Source organism: Rousettus aegyptiacus, unplaced genomic scaffold, assembly GCF_014176215.1.
Source record: "Rousettus aegyptiacus isolate mRouAeg1 unplaced genomic scaffold, mRouAeg1.p scaffold_m13_p_4, whole genome shotgun sequence".
In the NCBI taxonomy this organism is placed as follows: Eukaryota; Metazoa; Chordata; class Mammalia; order Chiroptera; family Pteropodidae; genus Rousettus; species Rousettus aegyptiacus.
This window is the reverse complement of record NW_023416307.1, coordinates 11,528,149-11,545,449: the sequence shown is the minus strand read 5'-3', so window position 1 is coordinate 11,545,449 and position 17,301 is coordinate 11,528,149. Positions and strand designations below refer to the sequence as shown.

The following is a 17,301-nucleotide window of genomic DNA, read 5'->3' as shown; positions in this document are numbered from 1 at the left end:
AATCCCCACACTTATATGCCTGAGCTTTGCATTATTTGACCTGATCTCATTTAATGACTGAAGATTTAAGCACTTTCTGTTACATTAGTCAGAGATACCCTAAAGATTCTCGAGTCTTCCTGCAAATCTGAAAAAGGAATTTTGAAGGGAACTTTGATGACAGATGGATATTTCCTTACCATTTCCCCCTGATTATGTTTGCCAAGTTATCTGTGATTCTTATTGTCAGCACAGAGCTGAATTTTCCAATAAACTTTTGCTTATGAAGAGGATAGTAGTTCATCACTTATGATTTTGCTTCACCTCATCTAGTTTAAATACAGAGTAAATAGCTTTCTCTTTTTTTCTATTATTGACAGAAAAATTCTCTTGCATGGATCTATTTCCTTACATAGACAAAAGATATTGAGAAAGTCACAGTAGTTTCAGTACAGTAAATTTGAGGGGAATGGATAGAATGCTGTAATGTAAGTAAGAAACTAAGTAAAATTGTAAGGCAAAAGAAACCAATCTGCAAGATAGTAAAAATAGGACATAAACGTGAAAGTAAAAAGATAATTCTTCCTCTAACTTTCATGCTGTATATTATTTGAAAAGAGTAAACAACAAGAGACGAAAATTTGTTTTTAATCTTCTGGGAAATGTTAATAAGGGTTCTAATGTGTGCATTTGTGTGTTCATTGGGGGAGGGACAATGGGCAAAGAAGAACATTTCAATAGAATAATTTCTCATAAACTGGTTGCTCTATTACTTCCAGCTTCTGATAGCTAGAATAGAGGCTGGTGAGAATTTCGAGAAGGTAAACTGTTTCATGGAGAACCATATTCTCAGAAATCAATGCTTTCATTATTCTTTCAATGTTTATCTCTTTAGGTTGTATTTTAGTTTTCTGTTGTTGATAGAACAAATTACCACGAACTTCATGTCTTAAAACAACACAAATTTGTTGTATAGTTCTAGCAGTTAGAAGTGTGACATGACATGGGTCACACTGAGCTAACATCAAGGTGGCATCGGGGCTAGGTTCCTTTCCAGAAGCTCTTGAAGAGAATCTATTTCTTTGCATTTTTCCAGGTTTCAGAGGCCACACATACTCCTTGGCTCACGGCCTCTTGCTCCATCTTCAAAGCTATCAATGTCACATCACTTGGTCCCTTTTTCTGTAGTCACATCTTTCTCTGGTTTCACCTGGGAAAAGTTCTACAAGATTAGACTGGGCCTACCCAAATAATCCAGGGTAATCTCATTTCAAAATTATTGATGTAATCATACTTGTAAGGTTCCTTTGCTATATAAATAACATATTAACAAATTCTGGGGATTGGGACATAAACATTTTTGAGGGGTTATTATTCTGCTTACCACAGTTTGACTATAGATTTCATGTTCCAACTCATCCATTTTCTCGCCAGGGTCACTGAAGAAAATTGTTAATGTGAAGTTTTGGAAAAACTTGTAGCAAATTAGAATCTCATGATTCCTTGCATTCAATGAAAAAACAGTTAATAATTAAGTTCAATTGGCATCTCTTTTTCACCAGTTATTCAAATTGTCTCATTTGATAGCCTCGAGATGTAACTGACATTGAATAATTTAATACCTCGCTGAATCTTTTCCTTGAATTAAGCACTTTTATAATTGTTTTATCTATTTTAGCTTGAAATATATAAAATGATCATGGTTAATTTCTTGTGAAAGGAGTTTTTTCAACCCAACACTGGAAGATACCTTTTTGAGCTATCAGACCAACAAAGGTCATAGAAGATGCATTTTTGGTAAGATCTTCCCAGATTTAGAAAACATGGCAGTCAGCACCTCAAGAGAGGAAAAATTGACTTCGATGAAGGAAGTTAGGAACTCTCCTTAGAGAAAGAAAGGGCCTATTAATTATCTAGAGCAACACTGTTTCATAGAAATATAATGTGAGCACATATGTCTTTAGCAGCCATATTAAACAAAATAAAAAGGAACAAGTGAAATCAGATTTTATAACATATCCAAAATATTATTTCAACATATAATTAACATAAATCACTGATGGGATATTAAAAAAATTTTTTTATGGTATTACAAATTTGGGATCTGGTGTGTATGTCACGTGTATAGAATACCTGAATGTGGACTGGCTACATTTCAACTACTCAGTAACCACATGTGGCTGTTAGAGTCTACTTCATTGGACAGAGACAAGTAGGAGCTTTGTTTACTTAAGAAGCATCTTCTTTTAGCAACGTTATTCACTGAGTCATTCACAGCATCCTTTACTCTTCGATTCAAAAGCTTGAACCCCTAAGATCATATGATGGTCACTACTAACTCAACAACTGGTTCTCACACCCACTGGAGAAGCTGGAGAACTAGCAGTCACTTCCTCAGTCTACTTTGCAGTTGGGAGTGGCCATTGGACATGATTCTAGTCAATGAGAGGTCAGAAGAATTACGAGTAAGGGTCTTGGAGCTGGTGGTACCCTTCCTCCTTCTAGGTACTCTGAACGTGATACCTGGAACTATAGCAGCCCAGAGAATCCCCAAAACACACATTCTGACACTGTTAAATAACCGATCCGATGCTCATGGCCACAGATGACATAGAAATTTTGTCAATTTCAATTTTTTCCTATTGAAAAAAAATTAGCCTTTATTTATTTAAGCCACTAGTATTGGATTTCTCCTGGGTGTGCATTTTATTTCATCCCTAAGTGATACAAACTGCTCTCGGGATTCTGCTTTGCACAAATGGCCCTTCTCCTTTGCTTCCTGACTTCCTGCTAGTTCTGACAATGAGGGTCATTAGAAAGAGACTGAGAAGTAAGAGGAAATAAAATAGACTCCCACCTCTTTTTTTTTTGCTACAAACAGAGTCCTCCTGAAATACCTAGAAGAAGGTGGTTTCTATTTCCTGACTGGACCCCGTCTGGACCCCATGCAGTTTGTTCACCATTTGGCAGGCAGAATAATAATTTTAAAGCATAGGTTGGAGCATATCTATAATGGCTTCTGGTGTCAATACAAATAAAATCCAAAGTCCTGCTCTAGTTTACGGCCATGCCATCCTGAACAAGCCTGATCCTGTCTGATCTTGGAAGCTAAACAAAGTGGGGCCTGGTTAGTACTTGGATGGGAGACCACCTAGGAAGGCCAGGTGCTATAGGCATAAAAAATAAATAAAAAATAAAAAATAAAGGATTGTAAGCCGACAAGTTTCTTGCAATCTGTGCGGTCAACCAAGGGTCGCCTCATCTAAAAAAAAAAATAATAAAATAAATAAATAAATAAACTTCAAAACAAAACAAAACAAAGTCCTGCTCTAGCCTATGGGACCTGCCTTTCGGGGCTTTGTGCTGGCCGTCTGACCTTTTGCACTACAATTCTCTCCTTGCTTACTCATCCCCAACCTCTCAGAACAAATAGTCTTCCAGGTCAAACCACCTGAACCACCTGACACTCTCTCCTCTCAGGAACTCTGCTCTGGCTTTCTGCTCTTCCTGGAATAGTCTTCTCCAAGAAACTCACCTGGCTGCATCCCTCATTCGTCAGCTCTCTGCTCAAATAGCATCTGATAGGCAAGGACTGCCCTCAGCATCCGCATAAAACACGCCTCTCTACCACTCTTGTCTGCTCTCCCTGCTCCATTCCCCGCTCCCCAGCACTTTCCCCCACCTGATAATCTGCATGTGTAGTCATTTATTCATTATTCATTTCCCTCGACTAGAATAAAACCCCTTAAGGGTAGGCATAAAGGTAGGGTATTTCATTCCTTGCCTTATCCTCATTACCTGGAATAGTTTCTGAGATAGGAACCACAGGAAAACATCAAGTGGGAACTATCGTTTTGGTGTGGGGATTTTTGAGTTCCATGTTGGATATTTCTGTGGATGTGTCCAGCTGACAACTGGTGACATATGGGTCTGGAGCTAATGGGAGAGATGTAATTAGTCTGATTAGATTTGATTAAAGCCAAGGGTTTAGAGAAGAACCACCAGGAAGAGTTTATAGAAAGAGAGGAGAGTCAGAATGAAATTGCTCAAGACACAGATATCAAAGAGAGACACAAGACGGACTTTGTCAGAACAAAGAAAGTGGTGCCTCAGAAGCCATGGCAGGAGAAATCGCCCAGAGAAGGTGACGAAATGCCTCAGTGGAGTCAAGACAGATCCCAACTCAAACCGCCCTTTCTGTTTGGCAGCTAAGGAAGCTTTGCCAGTGTTGATGAGAGCTTTTGTGGAACGATCAGAATAGAGTTTTTTGGAAAGCCAGCTTGCCATGGATTGAGGAGTAAACAAGAGATGGGGAGATGGGGAGTTTCTCTTTGAAGAAAAATTTCTTTGAAAGGGGGAGAAAGTTTTCCTAACTAAAAGAGAGATTAGACCAAAAAATTTTTTTTTTTTTAAAAATGAGCTATTTGGTTATGCCACACAGCACTGGGAGTGAGCAACTGTCACTGAGGACAGAGGTCTGGGCTGACTCGAGACCATGCGCTGCATATGGGGACAATTTATGGGCTCAATGTTGAGCAAATCTGGGTCCACAGAGGTGTCTTTGCCGAGTTTTTGGCACCAGCGATGACAGGAAAAGCCTTCTGAGGAAGTGTTGTTTCAAGACAAGTGTTCGAAGCGCCTTTGGATCCTCCTGCTGTCCTCTGAGATGGGGCTGACCTCTGACCCGCTTGGTGCTGGGTGGAGTCTGTCTCTCTCTTCAGATTTGCTAACCTGGCATCTAAAGAACTTGCAAAGATTCATCTCTTCTTCTCTTTGTGTCCTCCTTACAAGCTCAGGGCCACGTATTTCAATAAGATCCTTGGAAAGGACAGATTAGTATAACCCAGAGTCCCCCAAAGATAAATATGCAAACCAAGTTCTAATAACTACCAGAGTAGGGTTAATATAAAATATTAAAGGAGTGAACTTTGTTTTATTTTTAAATACTTGGATTATTCTTACCCAATTTCAACCTCGGTAACTGTCTCGTGCGTGAATATTGATGATATGCATCAATACATGGCATGCCATGAGCGCATAATAATCTCACAAATCCATGGTGCTCAGAAATGTCTCTGTATAATTTATTGTACATATAACGTACGTGATCTGAAGCAGGAGGCCTCGTGGGCGTGGTAAGAACCAGTCGGTGTGGTCGGCCCATAGTCGTTCCTCTGGCCTCTACCCCGTGTGCGTTGGCGTAAGAACCCACATGTGGCGTATCCGCCACCTTACTGGTTCATCAGCAATTACGTAAGAGAGCTCTACCTTCGCTGAGAGTACCGATAATAATTTCTTCTGAAGGCTTTGCTGGAAATGACCAGAAACCAACTTTAAACAAATTTTGAAGCATTCCCTAATAGAAAGTGTATTAGTTTCCAATGACCGCCATAACAAATGATCACAGACTGGGTCGCTAGAAACTACAGAAATATATTCTTCCAAGGTACGGCAATCGGAAGTCTGAAATCAGCAGGTTAGCAAGGCGGGTTCTTTGTGGAGGCTCTGCCTCTCTCTTAGCTGCTGGCGGTGGCCGACAGTCCTCAGCATGCCGTGGCCGGCAACGGGGCCACGCCACACTCTGCCTCCTTCACCTCATGGTGTTCTTCCTGTGCGCCTCTGTGTCCTCTGTGTCTTCACGTGGCCTTCTTATAAGGACACCAGGCATGGGAACTTGGGCCCATCCCAACCCAGTTTGATTACATCTGCAAAGACCCTAGTTCCGAATCTGCCACCCTCTTGTACCAGAAGTTAGGACGTCAGCATATCTTTTTGGGAGACTCCATTCAACCAACAACAGAGGGTTGTTGAGACACAGGAATTCAGGTGAGCTCAGCAGGAGAGTCCATACTTAGCATACAAGGAGTGCACTCGGTATACTGAGTAACAAATCACGACTTTTGTGTATTCAAGCTTTGGTCAAAGCTGGGATCTCTCTGGGAAAATGAAAAATCCCACAGATTTCTTATACTCTGAATTTTTTTGGTAGTGGAAAACAGACAAGCTTACTCTGCCTAAAACCAACGGCACTCGCCCTGTCCACAGAACGGGCCAGTCTGGCCTACGAACTGGAAAGCCCAGTGGAAAGAACTCTTAAAATTCCATGAACCACCAAAAGTCCGTCGAAACTGTGGTGGCTTTCAACACGCTGTGCCTTAGGAGGGTGGCATCTGCATTCTCGGACTGCTCTTCTGTGTGCACTGAGGTTACAAAGGCACGTTTCTGGGGACCCCCCATGGTACCTGGGAATCTCAGAACTTATGCTGCTTATTTTAGGAAATTTGCCCAATTCAGCCTTTTGTATTTGTGTGATTTACATGGTAAATACTATTCAGAGTTTTAAGGTCTTTAAAAATAAACTGTTTTATTTTCTTTCCTCACTATTAGAATGATTTGGCTCTCAGTGTTATGCATTATATTAGGTTTCTTTTGGCATTATTTTGTTTTATTTATTTATTTATTTATTTATTTATTTATTTATTTATTTATTTATTTATTTTTACATTCTCATATTGTTTTATATCTGTGCTACTATTTTCCTGAGGCTCAAAGATGCCACAGCACACAGAACTCTTTCTCGAACTGAATTTCTTTCACTAGGGACCTGCATGTTTTGGAGCTGGCTAGACTAATACTTTTTCATTGTGCCAGCTATCATAAATAATTCAGTTTGCTAAATTCCAGCACATTGGCAGAATGGCTAAGCAGTCCCTTGAAAGGAGACTTTTCAGTATCAATCCTTTCCCCTTATATCAGTGCTCAGAGATTCCAATGAAAACATTTTGGGAAGCGGACAAGACCGGCAAGTAATGGAATTAGTTAGTGCTTTCCACAGTCCCGTCTGCTGATGATCTGCATTGAGATGGAAGAGATGACTCCGCTCTGCTCGCATCTTCTGAAGGCTTGGCGTGCGTGGAGTAACGGGATGGAAACTGTGGAAGTGACGGAGGATGTAGGCTCTGAGGTGATTCTGCCCTCTGGGTTCTTATTGCGTCAACTCCCGAGAACAAACCAGTTGTAGGAACAGCAGAATGCTGGGGAATGTCTTAGTGTTTCTTTGCTGCTATGACAGAGTACCACACATTTGTGGATTAAAACAACACAAATTTATTGTCTTCCGGAGGTGAGGAAGTGAGTCTCACTGGGTTTAACTCGGATTATTGGCATGGTTGCCTTCATGGAAGGCTCTTGAGGAGAATCTGTTTTCTTGCCCATTCCAGCTTCCGGAGGCTGCCTGCATTCCTTGGCTCATGTCTCCCTCCCTCTCTTTGAGGAAGCCCGTGATGGCTGGCTGAGATGTTCTCATAACTCCTCACCCTGACACTGACTTCTTCTGCCTCCTTCTTCCACTCTTAATGACTCTTGTGATTACACTGTGCCCACCCAGGTAACCCAGGATAATCTTACCTGGAGCCCAGTTAATTAGCAACCTTAATTCCCTCTGAAACCTTAATTCCCCCTGGCCAGTTAATTCACATACTCACAGATTCTAGGGATTAGGATGTGGACATCTTTGGGAGACCATTCTCTACCACGGGGAGCAAAATGTATGCCAACGGGCAGTTACATGTCTTCTGATCAAAAAGGTAGGAGTCTTTGTCCAAAACTGCCCTGCTGAGTCATTCTGGCACTGGGTAGAGTGAGAGCCAACTCAAATCTCACACTATGCTCAGGTTTTGCTTTCTTAGATCCACCCTCCCCCAGTCTGAGCAGAGAATCGTAGCAGTCATTTTCTTTAGCTGGTTGACCTTTGATTTTAAACAGCAAATCTAAAGATATTAAGAAGGGCATCAAGCAGGAATCTCATGAATTCTTAGAAATAGTTTTTGACCCATTCAGACAGAAACAGACAGCAGAAGAAAAGTTCTTTCGAATGCATTGCGAGAGAATTCCATGTGGCTATAACATCTCCTATAGGTAATATTTATTCAGATTCTCTCCTTATAGAGATTGCCAATCCTTTTCTCCTATATAATTTGGTTTATTTTCCCATAGCAGGTCCCGCCAGGCCAGCACGCACCCTGCCTTATCGTTTACACAGCCACAGCCACACTCTCACCTCACAGAACCTGCTCTCAGCCCTGCAAAGTGGTCAGCAGACCCCACGGTCTCACCCCTTGGCTGTAGTGAACACCTACTCAGCAAAGCCTATTGGATTTTTTTTTTTTTTATCTAGGATCTTGGAAAGGAGACTCAAAAAACTGTTTATTCAACACAAAGAGTGATCTCTAATGTAAACTATGAATTTTAGTTAATAATAATAATGGATTTTGGTTCATCAGTTATAACAGATGCACCACGTCAATGCAAGATGTTAATAACAGGGGAACTGTGTGTGGGAGGGAGGGGGGTGTGGGAACTCTCGCTTCTTTTTGCCCACTTTCTCTGTAAACCTAAAACTCTGTAAAACTGCTCTAAAAATAAAATCTATTCATAAAAAACAAAACAAACAAAAAAAATCAACAGCAACAAAAAACACTGTCTAGCCAGCTTCTTTTAGGCACCAGGTAGGAGGACCACTTAAAGTTGGGCCCGTGTATCATAAATGAAAGGTACGTAAAGCATGAAATGTGTAAGCTGTGCTATGGCAACACGCACTTCGTGGGCAGGAGCAGAAGCAGATTTCTGAAGCAAATGCAACGTAGGGGTCCTATTCAAGAAACACACACACACATCCTGCAGATGAGAGATCTTTAAACTTCATTAACTTTATGAAACATCTACCTCGGCTTGTGCATGCTGGAGCAAAGAAGGCAGGTCTTTAGAAGGAGGACGGAATGGAGTAAACACAGAGAGGCAGAGGTGAGCAAGTCAGAGCGATGGAGAAAATCATTTGAGTTCCTCACTGTTCTCTGTCTTATCCTCTTCTGAAGCCCAGATTTGTTACCCATGGACGTTACCAACAACTTGCCCTTTTTAGTTTAAGTTAGCCTATTGAAACCCAAGACCCAACAAACATGACCCCTCCTGTAAGGAGGGGAGAAGGCAGTTGGGAGTGGTTCCATTTCGTTAGTGGTACAGCCAAGGCAGGCAGAGAGCAAAGTGGGGACTTGTCCACAGCCCACAGCACAAAACGGCCAGCTCTGACAGAACCTGCTTCTTCTACTCGGTCCAGGGGTCCCTTCACTCTCTTCTGAATAGGATTAGCAGCTCCTGAGAGAGCCAGTGCCTTGGGATCTTATTACCTATTCCCTGCCCGCATGACTTGCTCAGAGAGCCCTTGAAATTCAATTCTGTCATCATTGGAGACTGAGAAATAATGAACCGAGAGTGAGCAGGGGTAGGTGTCATCAGAAGATGAGATTTCTGACAGTATGTCCAGAGGCCACTGTTCATTACAGTTGCTTATTGAGATCCTCTCTTAGCTTCTCCTGGAGAGATTTGCAATGAGGGAATTTTTGAAACTTGTCCTCTGGGAGTTTTCTTCCACACTTTGATGTGACAAAGGAAGCAAACAGCCTTAATTTAAGCAGAATTCAATTGCAGATTCCTTAAGCCACAGAGTTAGGATACAGTTGCATTAACACACCTCGAAGGCTTGTGAGAAAGAAAGCACAGAGCAAAGTGCTGGCCAATTATCCTGGCGTTACCCCCGGTGGTGTAGTTTTATGCTATGGCACTACTGTTAGCGATGCCTACTGTGTATTTGCTGTTCGAATCCATAGAGAGAGTTTAATCTCTTTTCACTGTGCATCTTGGCAGCTGCTAAGTACAGACTAAGAGCAGAACCTCTAAAGGTAGGGAGAGGAACAAGTTACATGACCATTTTCTGCGTTTTAGTGCATTGTATACAGCAGTAACGAATAAAAAGCTCGCCCTCTTTTTTTTCTGTTTTAGTAATTACAATGCTTTCAGGTCAGTCCTGAGTGAGAACCTTCTGTGCACTAGCAAAGGACGAATGGTCTGTTTGCAAGGAGGAGATTGAAGCAAGGTGTGTACAGTTCAGAAGTGGCAGCTCTAGAAATGGAATCCAGGTCTCTCTGACTGCAGGGACCCATCGCCCATCCTCTGCTCAGCCCTCTGTCGTAGTACGAGCCAAATGCTTTCCCCACCGAGGTCCTCGAGCTCCTGGACCGAGTCATTCATCTTTGCAACGGCAACATTTATCTCAGTGCCTGGCAGGTTTTTAAATAAATTGGATGAATGACTGAATTTTAGCCCCAGCTTTGACAGAGTTGCTCAGACTGGAATGAAAGGGGGCCATCTGGGCATTTCAATGTCCTTTCCTGGGCTGGAGGTGTTTCTGGAAAGTGAATGAATCTCAGCACAATGACTCAGGTAGCTTCGTGGGTCGGTCCTTCTTTGGCAAGGGGCCATCTGTAAGAATCAATGTTTGGCCCATCTAGGGGCCAGATTCATCTGATGTCACTGTTTCTTTTTGAATGACAGGCTGTTGCCTCTTTGTCAAGAGTGAGTAATTTGTATTTCGGCTTCCTCGCTTGGATACAGAGGGATTTGGGTTTGTGGGTGAGTGATTTAGCACTTGGTTAATCAACCATTCTACACAGCATTAATGTTTTTGAATTTTTGAAGCCATTTTTGTGGATGCCTCTCTGCTTCTCTCCCATTTAACACCTCCTACTTGGGGACTTTGTCTCCTAGTGCTCCTCCATGTTTCCTTTCTCCTGCTTGATCAATCTCTGGGGGGAAAAAACTGCCTCTCAAGGTTTTTCTGTCAAATGTTCGCTGGAAATGAGAAGGGAGCTGGGTTTTCCAGGTCATTGCTCTGGAGACAATGTGTTTTCTCATCACTGCATTACATCTGGGCGTGTGCCTTGTCTAGAATCTGAGTGCAACACTAAATTTGCAGCCCTATTTCGATCTATTGTTTCTCAATTATATAAGCAAGCTTCAGTGTGTTTTGGGGGCTTTATTATTATTATTATTATTATTATTATTATTATTATTATTATTATTATCAGTTTTCATGTTCCTATTTTGTTGCCTTCCTTTCTTTCTTTCTTTCTTTCTTTCTTTCTTTCTTTCTTTCTTTCTTTCTTTCTTTCTTTCTTTCTTTCTTTCTTTCTTTCTTTTGCAGTAGAATCTTTTCTTCATTAAAAATGGTATAGAAACCTAACAGGTAACACGAGATAGGAGAAAGGGGCTCAGTGTCCAAGTCAGCGAGTGTCCTCTTGCTCTCCAGTGTTGACTTCAGGCCATCACTCCACTGCCCACTTATGAAACCCCAGACCCTTTCAGCCGGTGGCATCTGGCTGGTTTACCAGCCACTCTGACTTTGCTCTCACTTTGGTTGTTCAATAATGTTTTTTGTCCTTGACACCGAAACTTCTTCTCTATTCCTCCTTCTATAATCATTTTTGGTGAAGCTGATATGCCATCAATCACTCTAACCTCTAAGTTATTTTACCTCCCCACTCCCAAAGACTTTTTCACCCACTATTTCTTAGCCACATGGCCAAGAATAATCGCAGTTTGGACTTTGTCTTCAACAGAAAAATCACTGTGAACGTTACAAGTTCAGACATCTTATTCTTCAACTACAACTGCTGATAATCATAGCTAATTTGCTTTAAAAACTCCATGGAAATAATTCTTTCCTTTCATTAAGATGTAAAAGTAAGCTTTTGCTACATAACCAGTGCTTCCAAAATGTAGTGGCTTAAAACAAAAACCCATTTATTCAGCTCATGATTCTCTATGTTGACAATCTGGGCTGGGCTGGGCTCAGCAAGGAATTTTCCAATTCTTGGCCTGGCTCAGCTGATCTCTTGGCTGTGTTCCCTCATGTATCTGTGGTCAGCAGTTGGGGTGGCTAGAGATGACTAGTTTTTGATGGCCTCAACCGAGTTAACTGGGACTACTGGGATGACCAAAGTCTCTTTCCATGTGGCTTCTCTTCAGGCCAGCTTGGACTGGTTTATATGTAATTCGAAGAGTTCCAAAAGCAACAAAAGAAAAAGCATTCAAGGCTTTAGAGGTCTAGGCTTGGAACTTATCACTTCTGCTGTACTCTGTGGATTGAAGCAAGGCATAATGCCCGCCCAGATTTATAGAGTGAGAAATTAAATTCCACCTCTTGATAGAAGGAGATGCAAGGAGTTGTGACCAATTTTGCTATATGCCATAAGGATGCAATTCATTGACTCTCTTTCTTTATCACTTCCTGGTTTCACTTTCCTCTTTACCCAGCCTAGATGTTTGAGTTCATTATTATAATCACTCCTTTGAATTTGCACCCAAATGATTTATCCTTCTCTCCATTTAGTACAACCAGTTTAATAAATCTACGGCTCCAGAAAACCATCCCTTTTTCCTTTGTGTGTGTACAAGCTGCTGAGTGCTACTCAGGGGGAAAAAAATCATGTAACTGGGCTAAATTTAATATATGTGGATAGAGTTTTGAATTACTTTAATATTCACTCGTCTTATTATTTTCTTAAACAATCCGTGGCCCAGAGGGCCTTGACCTTTTGTTTTCTTTCTCTCCCTGTTCTTTTCTACTGTAATAAAAAAAAACCTGGGTAGATCAAGAAGGAGTCGAACTCTTTTACCTTATATCACATCAACATTGTCACACAGCTTTCTTCAGAGGTTACGCTGTAATTACCTTTGATTAACCGATAATTTCTGAAAGGCAAAATGAATTTTATAGCTGTCTAGATAAGCTTAAAAAATAAAAAACCCTACAAAATTCGATATGTAAGAGGTGTGCCTTGGATCCATGACTTTCCTTGGAGCTGACCCAATGACAAATGACCCTCACATTATAGGCAAGTTCACCACCATCGACAAGAAAATCATTTTTCTCTGTCCTGTGCCTTCATTCTGATAGTTCTTTCTGCTAGAGAGCAAGAACATCTAGCTCCAAAGCCTATAGAAGTTAGTGGTTGCCTAGCAACCTCATTCTCAGCACAAGTTTGAAGCTTGCTAAACAGAGAGGGCGAAACTTCCTTTCTCAGCTCCCTGTGAGCCTCTTGTGTCCTCTTATTATGTTGATCTCTGGCTGATTGAAAGCATATAAGGTAATATATGTAAAAACTCTTACAGACAGTCAAGTGTGAATACAAAATGGGATTATTACCTCTCGTTAAAACCTCTTCTAATCCCCCAATTTAATGCAGTATCTTTGCAGCCAAGATATGAATCACTGGTCTCCAATTTCTGGTATACTCTTCTGCTGCAGACAGAACCACAAATGTCAATCCCAACCAGCAAATGAATCATCCTTGAGATTCTTTTGTTCTTTCTTCTGGAGATAAGTGGCATCTGTTCTGCAGTCTGTTCTTGGCTCCCTCTGCCTCACTTCCCAACACACTGCAAGGGTGGTTCGTTGGATTCTGCATTTGTGATTGCCCCTCAGCTTGTCAGTGAGTTTGATCTACCTAGTTTCTTTATTTTAGCTATTGCTACACATTCTATTTGTTGATCCACCTTAATTCTTTTTCTGTATTTTTAGGTCCTTAAAATCTTTTATGTCACGCACTTGCTAAGCAAATCCAAGAATTGAAAATAGTGAAAACATTTCGTTGTGGGGAGACACATCTTCATACATCTCTCTCATTCCTACATGTCTTGAGCAGAGCTGCCTTCGTTTCAGTCCATATTTTCTAGGATGTTTGTGTTGAAAGCTGGAGATAGTATTTCCCTTTGGAAAGGTTTGCTTTGCCCGGGAAGATAAAACAACTAGCCCACTCTGGAGCAAAGGAGCAAATTTGTTTAATGCTTATTGTAAAATATGTGGGTTCCCTATGTCTGGTGTTCCTCTACCTGTAACACACTCCATCGCTTAAATAGGTGTTGTCTGGCTCCCTTCACATTGTCCTGTGGAAACTCAGTCTTGGGAAACTGGCACAAATGCTGATACTCTAGTTACCCCTGTTGCTATGAGTAATAGAGTCCTCTCTCTCCGACCCAGGAGTCTTGCGTCTTCTGCGTACGCCTATAAAATTGTGGCAGGATAACTTGTTGGCTAGAAAGGAGGGAAATGTTAGACTTTTCACAGTTCCAGTAAGAATCTTTGTAGCTTGATACTCACTAGTTCAGTAGAACTGTGTGTTGGAAATTATTTAAAATTGGTCTCAAGATACATTTTTCTTAAGGAACTTGTTAGAGATTTTAGAGGCCTGAGATACTGCATGAGTTTCTATCAAGGGAGGACTAGATTCAGGGTTCTTTCAATCAAGTTACAGTCATAGCATTTTCTTTAAAAATTTTACTTGAATCCTCACTTCCAGGAAAATTGAGTTAAAATTTCTTAGGTGGCACTCAATAGCCAAGAATATATGGATGTGGCTTACCGTATGTTTCCGCATATGCTCAAAGCTTCGGAAAATTCAGATGTTGAAAGTAACTAATCTAATGCACCAGATGCTTCCTTTTCTGGTACTTGCGATGTTTCTATCAGTGGATGGCGCTCTCCCCTACTAGCCATCCAAAAACTACCTGGGAGTCCAATGTTCTTCCTTGTTTTCCATCATCCAAATCTAATCATTAGCGTTATAAGTATCTCTAGTGTCTTAAATATGTTCCCTGTTTTCAACTCAACATCAGAACTCTACTCATTGCTCATTAAATCCTTGCTTTAGCTTCCTAATTGGTTTCTCCGATTCCTGTTTGTATATTTAAAATCCAGCCTCAAAACTGGGCTCAGACCAATGTGATCCATCTAAAATACAAAACCGATGCTGTTTAAAATGCTTTAGCAGTCCCACTTAAGTCTGTGGACGTTAGGATGGCCTCCAGGACCTGACTTCCGTATCTCTGGCTTCATGTTTATTTTCCATTCGGTGAGAGGCAATGTGGCTGGCGACTAAGAGCAAAGGCTCTGGAGTCCAATGTCTGTAGCTGTATTCTGGTGGTTTCATCTATGAGCAAATTTAATTAATATTCTATGACTTAGTTTCCCCATTTGAAAATGGAAATAAAACTAAAAGATAAAATAATTTCTATAAAACAGTAAAATGTCTGACACATAATAGATGGTCTATGGCATTGGTGGTGTTAACACTGGACTGCTTGTTTCCACCATACACCATGATCTTGAATAATTTTGTATTAGCTTCTGCTTATGTTATAATAAGTTAGGATTTGGTATAAATGAATTATTTAAACTCAAGCATAGATTGTGAATTTCAATAGTTTCCAATTTTTCAATATTTGATCAACTACTTTAATGTTCTGGAAAAATTCGCCTTTTAAAAAATACATGAAATCGTGTATATAGGGGCGCACAATTTTTTCTTTTGCCTCAGGGTTCAATATGGCTCAGCCTTTTCACTTACTTAGTTCAGAATTTCCTAGTAGTTTACTATTCTTTATATTAACTTCTCACCGTCGAAATAGCTGCTGAGATTTTTCTCCCCTGAATGGACTCGGAATGATGCAACCTCCAAATAAGAAATAGACTTCTTCCTGTTCTCTTTGCCATTCCTGAGCACTTTCGTACATCTGTCCTTTGCTCATTTACCGTATCACATGAATACAGTCCTCCCTCCCATACACATCTCTTCATCTCTTCCTGGGAAAATCCAATCCATTCTTCCAGATTCATGTTACCTGCCATGAAGTCATTCTTTAGTCCCCACAAAATAAATGTTTTCTCATTTCACTGGATCTTAGAGCTGTTTGGGTAATTATGTCCTCATATTCTGCCTGTTGTTATCCTCGCGTAGTTATATCTCCCCAATGGCACATCTGGATTTTAAATCTCTGAGGATCAGGGGCCGTTCTCCTGGTCTTACTTATCTTTGAGCTTCGGGGCACAGTGCACAGAGAGAATTGGAGACACAGCTGGGTCACGAAGCCCTGGGCTTCTGCTCAAGGCAGCAGGCAACACGATTAAATGTTTAAATTATTTTTCTTTACCTACCCGACGCTCTAAAAGCTTTCCTTTTTTACCATCTCTGCCTCAGTGCTCAATTTTGATCCACGAAGGGGGCGATTAACTCCTTTTCTTCTCTTAGCTTGCTGGGCACAGGGTGCCATTTAAAACAGGCATGAGCAATCTCTCCCCCGAGTTAGAAAGAGAGTGATTTCTAGGACATTTGTCAATGGGAGCCAAACAGTCCTGGTGTGAATGGCTTTTCCTCACCGAAGAGATGAGGTGTTGGCAGGACCCATTAGCGAAGGGGCCATGGTAATTGGAAGCCAGTAAGGATAGTCTACTTACTTCATAGCAATAGAAACACCTCCCGCAAAATCGAAACATTAGGAATGGCCCATCCCTAGTCCCCCACAGGCCCCAATGTTGTTCTTTCAGAAAAAGTCTGAGCCCACTGACACTAGGGATATTTTCTCAGAAGTCTGTTTATTTATATAATATAAAGATGATATCTATAAACTGGAAACCAACTGACTTCAGACTACAAAAAGAATTTTCCGAAAACAAATCTGCAAGGTCAAGTTTCAACGTCACAGAAGGGGTAATTTAGGCAAACTTGGCCAACCACAATAGACCACGGCAGATTAAATTACTGCTGTGGAAAGGGAATTTGCGTTTATAGACCGCAGGCTGCCCTGGAACCTCAAGTGTAGTCTGAGCCGAGAGCTTTTCCTGAGAGGCTTGCATCTTCATCACACAGACTGCTGACCCACTTTAAGCTCTTTGTCCCCAAATAGTAGAGGGAATGAACAGAGTAATGCCAGTTGTAGAAGAGATTCTTACACCTTGGTATATTTATTCGTGTGCCTACTGGCGTGCCTTACTTTCCCAGACTAAGGCCATGGCTGATTTAATTCTCAACCTAGCAGGATGATTTATTGCAGAACGGATAACAGACCCAAAATATCACAGTGACTTCTGGTCCTTTAAGTACTGCTTTGGAAGGTTGGTGAAATTTTCTTTTAGAGTTAGGCACATTCACTAAGACGCTGATGTAGGTAAAGGAGATGTGATATATACCTAGATACACTTCAAGAAAATAAATTCTTATCTCCCCAGGTGGGTTTCTTTCTTATTATACTTTTTCATCCATCCATCATCCATCCATCCATCCATCCATCCATCCATCCATCCATCCATCCATCCAGTATTGAGAGCATACTATGTGCTAACAGCATGCTAGGAGTTGGTATGTATCGTAAATAAGAAACACGTGATCTCTGCCCAAGGAACAGCCTCGCCTCTGCAAACATTCAAGCCTGGCGAAATTAACATATTCCCAGAGGGTTGGGAGACTCTCTTAAAGTGATAGGCTCCCACAAGAGAAGCTTTAGGTATCCTCAGGGGAACTAAATCAAAGCATCAGAAATTTGGACCTGAGAGTTCTATGTAAAAACAAAAGGAATACTTTTTAAAAGTATTCTAAGTGGCTCCTTATCTTTAAAACAGAAACAAAACCTGTGGTTTCAACCAGGGATGAT

At 41.1% G+C, this 17,301-nt stretch overlaps 1 pseudogene; it reads left to right on the top strand.

The window, feature by feature from the left end:
• Positions 1 to 3,036: 3,036 nt before the first annotated feature.
• Positions 3,037 to 3,155, top strand: LOC118601959 (annotated as a pseudogene).
• The last annotated feature ends 14,146 nt before the right edge of the window (positions 3,156 to 17,301 follow it).